The sequence below is a fragment of the Ambystoma mexicanum genome, chromosome 8, assembly GCF_040938575.1.
Source record: "Ambystoma mexicanum isolate Mex_15411 chromosome 8, UKY_AmexF1_1, whole genome shotgun sequence".
NCBI classification, from domain to species: Eukaryota; Metazoa; Chordata; class Amphibia; order Caudata; family Ambystomatidae; genus Ambystoma; species Ambystoma mexicanum.
In genome coordinates this window covers 155,557,850-155,568,951 of record NC_090929.1, presented here as the reverse complement: position 1 = coordinate 155,568,951, position 11,102 = coordinate 155,557,850, and positions in this window count along the sequence as shown.

The following is an 11,102-nucleotide window of genomic DNA, read 5'->3' as shown; positions in this document are numbered from 1 at the left end:
TACTGTTATACAATATCACTTGTGCCTGAAACCTCGGTCGATCTACGCTCCTATGACTACTATAAAACAAATACATTTGTTGTTCCCATTTGCGCCCTCCACCCCCCTGCAGCCACGCACCTCCACTTTCTTGTGCGCTAATAGATTGTTCTAACCCTGAATCTTTTTGGGCATGCATGGTAGATGTACGTGCATACCAACAGTTTACCAGAGGCTTTCTTACTTTGCACACAGATGGCTCAGGTTCACAAGTATTGCTGTACATTAGCTCACAAGGAAGGCCACCAGGCTCATCTTTGTACCAGGTCAAGGGTCTTTGTGAAACCTAGGTGTCCCGCCACTTTAGAATTGTAACACCATTGCATTGCGACTTGTTGGAGTTGTGCCGTACGCAAGCACAATTTTGCAACTTTAACAACACCATCTTTTTCAACTAACCAGAAGGAATCTGACAGGAAGGGTTTGTAGACTTCAAAGCTGTAGCTGTTTCAGCAACCTATGGGGAGTCAAACAGAGGCATGCCCAGGCCCCAGAATCATGTCAAAGCTTTTTTCGGGTTTGTATTTGTATTTATTTTGTATTTATTTATTTATATTGTGGAGCCTGCCCGCGGGCATCAGGGCGCATGTTTGGAAGGGTTACAATGAGAAGTTACAGAAAGGCAGGCAGTTACATATTACAAAGTATAAATATACATAGGGCAAAGAAATATACATATATTTACAAGGTAGTTAGTCGTCCCAATATATACAGAGGTGATAGGATTGGTACAGCATGCAGTGAGTGTTTACAAAAAGGAGGCTGAAGCTTCGTCTTGCTCAGAAAGCCATAGTTTTGCTCTATTTTTGAAGGATTGAAGGGAGGGGACATTCCTGAGATCATTGGGTAGTGAGTTCCAGAGCTTAGCTGCCAGGACTGGGAAGCTCAAGCCTCTGGCAGTCTGGAGCTTGAAGCTAGGAATGATGAGTGTATTAGCTTGTGCAGATCTTAGAGGTCTGTGGGCTGTGTTGTGTGAAGCGCTCTGACAGGTAGTCCGGTGCAGCGTTGTTCTGTGCTTTGTAACTAAGAACCAGTGTTTTGAGGGCAATGCGCCGTGAAATGGGGAGCCATCGTAAGTTGCGTCTAGTGGAGGAGATGTGGGTGTGCCTAGGTATGTTAAGAGCAGCCCTGATGGCGTTATTCTGGGTTACCTGAAGTTTGTCAATGATTTTTTTACTAGTTCCCAGGTAAAGGGCATTGCAGTAATCAATTTTGGATAAGATGAGAGTTCTGGCAAGGATCAAGCAATTGTCCATAGATAAGAAGAGGCGGCAAGCAGTGATTAGTTTGCACGTGTGCGCAGATGCTGAAACTACTGAGTTGGTTTGTCTAGTGAGAGAGAGGGTCGAGTCTAGATAAATACCGAGTGTTTTAGCGACCTTGGTGACCTTGATAATGTTACCATCAATGATGAAGGCATCATATTTGCTGTCAAGTTTTGCAAGTTTGGATTGAGAACCTAGGATGAGTAGCTCAGTTTTCTCATCGTTTAGGCAGAGACCGTGGTGGGCCATCCACGCCTGGATGACGGAGTAGACTGCATTGAGAGCTTTGACGTCAGTTACATAGTCTCCAGTGATAGGGATGAGTATCTGGGTGTCATCCGCATAATTTGTGTAGGGGACACCCAGATGGTCAAGAATATCAAAGAGTGGTTTAGTAAAGACATTGTGTGGTTTTGATGTGTTAAGCATCTGCTTTACCATTAGTACGCCCAGGTCGGTAAGTAATAATGAAATCAAAAGCAGAATGCCTATGAGTCTGAATAGCGTTGGCACAATGAGCCGATTTCAAAGCCTGTACATTATTGTGATAGATATAGACTTGTACTGGATACTTTGCTCCCAGGAGATAATGGGCCTCATTATAAGTTTGCCGGTGCAGAAACAGCGGTCTATCTACCGGCACCATTGTTTCCGGACCGGCAAACTACAAGTCTGCCTGCCGGAGCCGCTGTGGCCGACAGGTCTGACCCTGCTGGGTGCAGCGGCCATGGTAGGCAGACTTGTCACAGGAGTACCAGGAGCGTTGTTAACGGTGGCAGTGCTCCCATGTCCCGATTCCCTAATGGGGATTAAAAAATTGCTGGCGCCTGACTTCCCGGCTGCCGGACTTGGAATAGCCCGGTAGAACTGGGAAGTCACGCACCGGTAATTTTTTCCGAGTCCGGCGGCAAACTGCGAGTAACACCGGTAGGGTTACCGCCAGACTCGCAATGAGGCCCAATGTCTCCATTCTTGGAATGCATCATTAACGGCCAATAGTTCTTTTTCGGTTATTGTATAATGCTGTTTGGCGGGATTGAGTTTGCATGTATAAATATGCAACGGGGTGGGGGAAATGTGTCACTTCACAAAGTTGGGAGAAGACTGAACCTAATGCCCCATTGGATCTATCTGCTTCAATCGCAAATGAAAGGTCCAGATTTGGATGCTATAGAAGAGAAGCCTCAGTGAGCACTTTCTTGAGTGTTTTAAAGGCAGTTTGGGATCCAGGTCCCCAATGAAAATAGTGGTCTTTTCGGGTAAGACAAGTCAACAGGGTTACTACTGCAGAAAAATTCCTAATGGATCTGTGGTGCAAATTCGAGAAACCTAAAAAAGGGCTGCAGTGTTTTCACTGAGGTAGGAACAGGCTTAGATAACACAGTTCTCACTTTGTTACTATCCATAACTATGCCATCAGGGCACAGTATAAATCCCAGAAATTCCACCTCATGGGTGTGAAATGGGAACTTCTCTAACTTAGCAACAAACTGGTTTTCTCGCAGCCGAAGCAATACTTCTTTGACATGGGTAACATGCTGTGTCAGGGATGGAGAGTGAATCAGAATGTCATCCAAATATATGACAACAAAGTCATCCAAAATATAATGGGATATATTGTTGATAAAATGTTGAAAGGTGACTGGGTCATTACACAATCCGTACAGCATTAAATAATATTCACGTAAACTGTACCAGGTTCTGATAGCTGTTTTCCAATCGTCTCCAACTCTTACATGTACCAAATGGCATGCACCCCAGAGATCCAGCTTTGTGTAGACCACTGCATCCTGCACTTGACTCAACAGGACTGGTACGAATGGCAAGGGGTACCTGTTGTTTATGGTAATGGCATTGATCTCACAGTAATCAATACAGGTCTGTAATTCACCTCCCCCCCATTTTGGGTACAAAAAAAGAGGTGAAGCTGCCAGAGATTTTGAGAGACGTATGAAGCCACTTGTGAGGGCATTGGTTATATGGTCACACAAATCAGAATCTTCGTCTTGTGTCAATGGGTAAATATGCCCACATGGAATACGATCCCCCAGGTTGCAGGTCTATTGGACAATCATATGCTCTATACTGGGGAAGTATCCCTGCCGTGTCCTTATTAAGGACATCAGCAAAGTCATGATAGAATTATGTGAGAACTGCCTGTATAGCACCAATGTATTGTACAGAAGAAGGAGCACATCCAGGATTAGGTGTATCACATATGGTTTGTAAACATGTTTCTTCACAATACGAAGAATGAAATGATACTGACTAATTTTACCAATCTATGGCTGCGTTATGTAGAGATAATCATTGTAATTCAAATATGACCTTAACATTTGGGGCGACTATGATATCAAAGCTTAGGCATTCTATGTGATGTGCTAAAGAAGTCATAGATAGTGTTGTTGTACCATGTTTGATACGACCAGTGGATAGCGTGAAACCGTCCAGTGCTCGTATGGGTTTTGGTCTTTCTTTCTGTACTATTTAAATGTTATTTTCATGGGCAAATGCACCATCCATCTAGATCCCTGATGGATCAAAATCAATGAACCCCTCAGCGTGGACCACCGTGTCACCATCCTCCTGAAGGCACTTAGGGAGGCTGAAACATGTGGAAATGATACTCAGCCCACATGCCCTGTTTACGGGTGAGCACTGTTGTTTCCTGACTGGTGTGGAGGTTTCCTGTGGCACTCCTTAACAAAATGACTGGCCTTGCCACAATAGAGGCAGAGCAACCCCTCACAGTGTCTCTCTTTCTCTTCCCGTGTTAAGGGACCACACATTCCCCCTATTTACATGGGCTTAGGGATGTCTTATGTACTAACGGAAGTGTCAGGGGGGAATGTGAGGAACCTCAGGTTCAGGAAGAAAAATGTTATCATTCTCCCCTGTGTTCAGACATACGGTCGTCTACTTGTAAGGTTAGTTCCAACGGCCCAGCAAAATCTTGAGGCATGTTAGGGACTACCAACAATGCATCCCTGAGATCATCTCTGAGACTCTTATAGAACAGGGCTGAATTTTTTCCATCCGGTCAAGCCGTCTCAGCCGCTAACTGGTTAAATCTAGCCAAATAGTTCAATAGATCGCTTTTGCCTTGAACTAGGTCTAACAGCTCAAAAACATCCTGCCTCTATGTCTTGTGTCAAAAACCATAGCCATCATGCTTGTCAATGCATCAAAATTATATAATAGAGGGCTATCACATTCCAGGAATTAATTAGCCCAGGCTCTGGCAGTACCCCTAGATAAGACAACACAAAAGCTGCAATGGAAGGGCACCAGGAAAGGAAGCAGCTCTGTACAGTAACTGCAGTTTGCACTGGTTGTAGAAAGACATATATCCGTTGAGGGTGATGGTCTGGTGGAGGCATGGGAACAGATGAATGATTCGGAGGAGAACTCAGATGGAATGGGTGGCAATAGCCAGAGTTACTTGTAAGACCAAGTGGACCCAAGTGATCTTCTCCTATTCAACACGAATGCTGCCAGGAAGGCTGTGTGTGGCAAGACATCCACATTAAATTGGTTTCGCAGATGGCGTCGAGGAATGCACTGTAGGCAGAAGATTTTTCGTGACCTGCATGAGTTTGTCTGGTAGGCCATAAAGTAATGTTGTTGCTGATGACCTTGACCCTAGACGTTCTAGACCTCACCTTCGGATCTTTGGGCTATGCAACCACAGAAATATGGGGGGCTGCTAGTAGAGGATGTGAAGTGACGGGGCCACAGATGGCGACTGGGAGACCCTTGGTGTTGCGAACCACTGCCCGCTTCACGATGGTGGCCCCAGAAGCAGTACACAGGGGATCACCCAGTGCCTCCAACCCATCCCCAGCCTTGTGTTTGATGCCCCATAGCAACCCTCTGGGATCCATGATATATGACATGCAGGAGGAGAAGAGAGATTTGTGAGACTTAGGACACGCGGCTTGACAAGCTGCGTTTTACTGTCACTGTATTCCAGGTGACAGTGGAAGAAAGACCTCAATCTTCGCTGGCAGGATTCGCCAAGAGTCAACCCATCATCAGGGCAGAATAACTCATGGTCCTTTGCAGGAGATCACACCATCAGAGGAATGATGCTGCATCAGATCTGGCTGGTCCCATCCACAAATTGGGCGACCATAAATGAATGCTCCCCTGACAAGTAAAACCACATGGGGAAATTGTAATTTGTGCAGGTCTCGCCAATCAAAGGTCCCACTCCAAAATAGTGTGCAGCTGCTTCGTGTCTGCCAATCATGAGCATAATTGCCACCCTGAATTGAGTATAAAAGGAGGACTAACCAGAAGGGGGTGTGGGTACTAGGTGACTCTTGGAGATCCCTGGCAAGTGCAAAGGAAGGTGGAGGGAGCGGTAGAAACATAGCAAGGAAGGGAAAGCTAAGGGGTGGTGGATACAGACCGAGAGGAAAACGATCGAAGAACAGGAGGAGGAAGAACATTGGAGAGAAGGGAGAGAGAAGAGGGCAGGGAAAGAGTGGGGAGAGGGAGACCCAGAGAACAATAGGCACACAGACAACTGGTGAAGGGGGAGAAGAGTAGAAGAACAATAGGAAGGCTCCCAGTGGCTGCGAGGATTAAGTTCAAAACCCTCTGCATAATCCAGAAGGCCTTCATGGGCCTCAATACCTTCAACTCTCTCTCCCTAAATATCTTCCTTCTCGAGCTCCCCGCTCATCCGCCTCCAACTCCCTCGGGGTCAGTCGCTTCTCCAAGCAACGAGTTGGTGGTAGATCTCTTTCTTTGGCTGGTGCCTCCCTCTGGAACAGCCTCCCTGCCTCCCTAAAACTTGAGGAGAACCATCTCCGGTTCCGGAATCACCTCAAAGCCTTTCTCTTTGCTTCTGCTTTTTCTCCTCCTCTCCTCTGCTGACCTCCTGGCTGTAACCAGAACTTGCACTGGCCAGCTGGACACCCTCTGATCTCGGGACTGTTTCTGTATCCCTACAGTCCCCCCTACCAGCTCTTGACACCTGATGTCTGCACTTACCCTTGCACTTGTCACTAGCTGGCCATTACTTACTTATTGTTATCTTCCCATGTACTGCATTGTCCCTGCCCCCCTCTCACGCACTTGCGCGATACGAATGACACCTGGCCTAGTAAGATCGTTGTATGTCCTCCCTTTTGTTCCCCTCCCTTGCCTCGTCGCACCTTGAAACACTTGTGTATAGGAGCATTATAAATGCCATATCATATCATATCATATCATTAAAAGTGGGATGAAGGGCAAGGAAGTAAAGCTCTTTAAGGCCTGCACCAAGAATATGCTCCTAAACTGGTGGTGAAGTGCCAGATCAAGGACCTCGGCTATGTTGGAGATATGGGATAGGGCAGGTGATCTCTAATACAGCCTGAAGTCCAGAGCACATTCTCAAGACCCCCGAGGAGGGAAAATGGCGAAGTACTCTAGGGTCCGTCTGTTTATGCAGTGTCTGATTTGTGTCCCTCTTGGGGGAAACTCAGGTACTTGGGTGGTGTTCTGTGGTTGCAGCAGGAGAACCAAGATGAGGTTCTGGTGGCCACGGCACCAACTAAGGAAGATACAGAGCCAAGAAAGAAGTATTCAGGACATTGTAAGATCTCAGAGGCTGTGAGTCACTGTTAGACTCAGAAAGGAAAGTGATCTTGAGTAGGGAAGTCATGGGAGTACTGAGCATCATGTTTCTGTAGGAGGTGAAGGTAATGACAAGTCTCAGAGAATCCACTGTCAAAGGGGTCTGACAAAAAAAAACATTAAGCATGCACAAACTGCAAGCTTGCTATTCTACCCGAGGCCATGACACATATTATTAACCTTCAATAATGAATGGTTAGATTCCTCCACATATCTGAATCTGGATTGGGGGGCTAGTGGCCCGTCTCCTTGAGACAGAAGAAGAGCAATACCTTCCGGGTGAACATTCACTAAGGGAGCAGTACCTCTTCTTCTTTTCCTTGTGTCCAAAATGGTCCTCTGGTTTCACTGGGGATGGTAAGGCCTGATGAGGGAAGCCATGCCCCTACCAGGGTTTCTTGAAGGGTGTGGAAACCATGGCCAGGCACTCTTTGACTGCTTTTTGAGAGCATCGATTGACAAGATCATCAGTCGTTGGTGTTGTGATCTGGTCCCAGGTATCAGTAAGTTGCACTCCCTGCACGGTTTAAAACCCAAGATTTCCCTGCGGTTGACATAGTGAAGAATACTGAAAAAATAGGCTGTTCCGTAATCCAAGTGCTTGTCGCTAAAATAAAAAAGGAAGTGAAGTCATAAGACTAGAGTGAATCCGCCTATATGATTCTATGTAATTTTTACACATTTTGGTTGTTAAGATTTATTTTTAATTTGCATTTGTTTAGTAGATTTCCCTGGCTTCTTTTGGGGTGTTACCCCCAGGTGTTGCCCTTTGGTCTGCCACTTCTTACCTCTCTAATTAAACATTTAGCACTTTATGTATCAGAGATAATGTTCTCCTTTTTGTGACTGCTTTTTCAGAGTAATCACATACTGTTCTCAATATTTATTTAATTGTTTTTTTTATTACACGCTTAATACCTGAGTTTGGTTTCTAAGCGCGGATCTGGGATTCGAACCGTGGTGTTGCTTCCAAGACCAGCACGTTTCCCCTGTGCTATCCTCCGCTCATAGGCCAAGGCCACTGATGGTGCCAATGATGCAGGGAAGAAGCTGGTGCAGAACCAACCTTTGGTGGATATGAAATTGCTTCTGTAGCAAGTCTGCAGCTGGGGGATACTTCAAAAGACGAGGAATCAGTGAAAGGATGGCAGCCATTAGAAATGGCAGCACTCAGTGTGGTAAACAAGACGGGGAGTAGAGAGTCGACACCAGCAACTACGGTTCCTTTTCACCCACACACCGGAAAGCTGCGCACAGGCACATGAGAAACACTTTCATGAAGCTGCACCCCCGGCCCAACGTAGTCTCAGGCCCCAGCCTCACATACATCTTTATTTATTTATTTTGCCATTTATATAGCGCACCGAACCCTGAGGCATCTGGGCATATCTTTACTATACAGACCCTCCAGGGTACTGCGGCATGACACATATTGCAGCACAGCCAGGGTTGGATTGGCCCTTTCGGCCTTTCGGCCCGTGGCCGGGCCGAAATGTTCCCAGGGAAGTGGGGGCCGGTTCTTGCCCATGCCTGGGCCGGTTTGGAAGAAAAAAAATGAAAAAAAAATATTTTTATTTTCTATTTCTTTTCTTTTTTTCTCAAAAAGCCTTTTATCCTTCTTAGGTCGATAAATGAGTACTAACACAGGTTGGGTGATATTGTATGCATATTTGTTCTATAAAAAAGAGCTTAAGCGTAAGTGCTATACAATAACATATCATTTGACCTTGGACGTCTCCTTGGATTCACAGTAATTTAGTGTACTTAGGAACAATGCTATTTGATGCCACTTGCTTTTTTGTCAAGGGGTGAAAGGTCGTGTTTCATCGCTTGCCGGGATGTCACTTTGGGGTGGGGTCAATTGACATCACTTCTGGTGATGTCATCAGAGGTCATGGGTCATGAGGCGAGGGGTGGGCCACTTTTTTTGGGTGACCAGGCCTATTTCTTGTCCCAGTCCGACCCCGAGGACAGCATTGCATTTATTACCACAGTTATCGTGTTTCTTGATAAGAAAAAGAATTGCATCAAACGACACAAAAGAAAAGGAAAACAATATAAAGCTCTCTTGCAGATAGGACTGCAGTGGCTGCTTGTCCCAATATTGACCTACAATCTATCTCTACACATTAGGAACTGTTAAAATGTAATGGTTTGTAAACGCTTCAGTCCAAAATTGAATTACCTCATTTATTGACTATGCTTCATGTTAGGTATTAAACACATCCTCCTCAACTCGTGTAGGGTACCCAGTCATTTTATTGAAAATAAAACAGAGCGAAAGGCCCTAGAAAGCTGTCCAAGATGGCAGCTCACTAGAGAGCTCCGCATAGATCCCGAGAAAGATCCTGGCAAAAATAGCTTCATACACCCCCAAACCGCCCTCCATCTGTCACAATATTGTGTCCAAAAACACGAGTGTCTGGCAGGTACCAGTTTCAACGCCATCCGCCAACATCCTGGTCAGCGCGGCATCGGCGGGAGAAAGGCCGCAACAGCGCTGCACTACGGCAACGCGGTGATCGGTCTTCGGCGACATCCACACCCAAGAGACCTCCCCCGGTCGCAACCTACGCAGTTCACAGGTGGTGCGTGTCCCAAGCAAAGTGCAGGCTGCGGAGCAAGAAGAACAGCGCCCCAGCCCCCTGGAGGAGGTGCCTGCGGCGGACCGGAGATCCACGACCCCGAGCACAGCGGAGGCAGCTGAGAACCCGCCCGACCTACCTGCGGCATCGGGCCTCCAGTCGGGAGCCGGACTGGGCACTGCCGTTCGCCTCCGACTCACGGGGCCCTCTTGACGCAGGCGAAGCAGAGAGGGAAGAAGCCCGGACACACCGCCGGCGTCAGGTAGGAGAAACGCCGCCACGACCTCTTTCGCCCCGCCCAGGTCTCCAGTCCGGCCTGCGGGCTCCCGGGCAGCAAACGGACAGCTCAGGCACTGGGCCAGCACGGGGTACGCGAGCCCGGCCCAACCCCTCCGACCCCGCAGGGGAAAGAATCGCTGGAGCCCGTGGTGAACCACAAGCCCCCGACTGCTCAAAATCCCAATGGCCCCAACCCCGCCTCCAGCGAACGTTCCACCAACATTGTAGACCGCTGTCAGACAACCCGTGCGGTGAGCAGGCGGGGGGTCCACGCAGCTATTCCAGCCCGGCCCATCTGGCCCGGCCGAGGAGGAACACTAAAGCCTTCAGCGAGCTGCGGACTCTCCAGCTCCTCAAATCCAGGCTGCCCCGGGCCCCACCGTCGCGAAACACTCCGCCAACAGTACCCTGACCACGGCCAACTAATCAAAGGACTGAGCGCAGAGCGAAGATCCACTGCCAGGGCCCGTACCACTACCCAAACACCCTCGGCGGCCAGGGCTGCTCCCGGCCTACCCAACAGAGGAACAGCCTGCCATTCCCGTACATTCACAAAGCAGCAGGGGGGGGGGACTCTAAAATTGGCAACGCCAAGCTCCACCAACAGCTGCGACAACTCCACGAAGGCTCCAGCTACCAGCCCAGCAGTGGCAGGAAAGCTCCTGTTGTTATTCTGGGACCCAACAGCGTGGCTCGACAACCACTGCCTCACATAAATTTCACTCAAGCCGCCCACTCAATCTCCGCCGCACACGGTATCCAGCCCAGTAAGGCACAAGCCTTTGAACCATATCTGGACCTTAGCCTTCCGCCGGAATCAGAGCGCATAAAACCAGTAGCATTCCCAAGACAGCCGAGGGCACCCTTCTACAACCAGAGGCGTAATCCCAAACATCACACGTTCATCCGAGCTGAGAGCCGCTTCACCGCCCCCAGCCCAACCCAGCAAAGTAAAAGAGACCACAACAGTATGGGCAATACAGACAAATCGCAGTGAAAATTGCGATTTGTCCCACTCCAAAATAGTGTGCAGCTGCTTAGTGTCTGCCAATCATGAGCATAATTGCCACCCTGAATTGAGTATAAAAGGAGGACTAACCAGAAGGGGTGTGGGTACTAGGTGACTCTTTGAGATCCCTGGCAAGTTCAAAGGAAGGTGGAGGGAGCGGTGGAAACATAGCAAGGAAGGGAAAGCTAAGGGGTGGTGGATACAGACCGAGAGGAAAACGATCGAAGAACAGGAGGAGGAAGAACATTGGAGAGAAGGGAGAGAGAAGAGGGCAGGGAAAGAGTGGGGAGAGGGAGA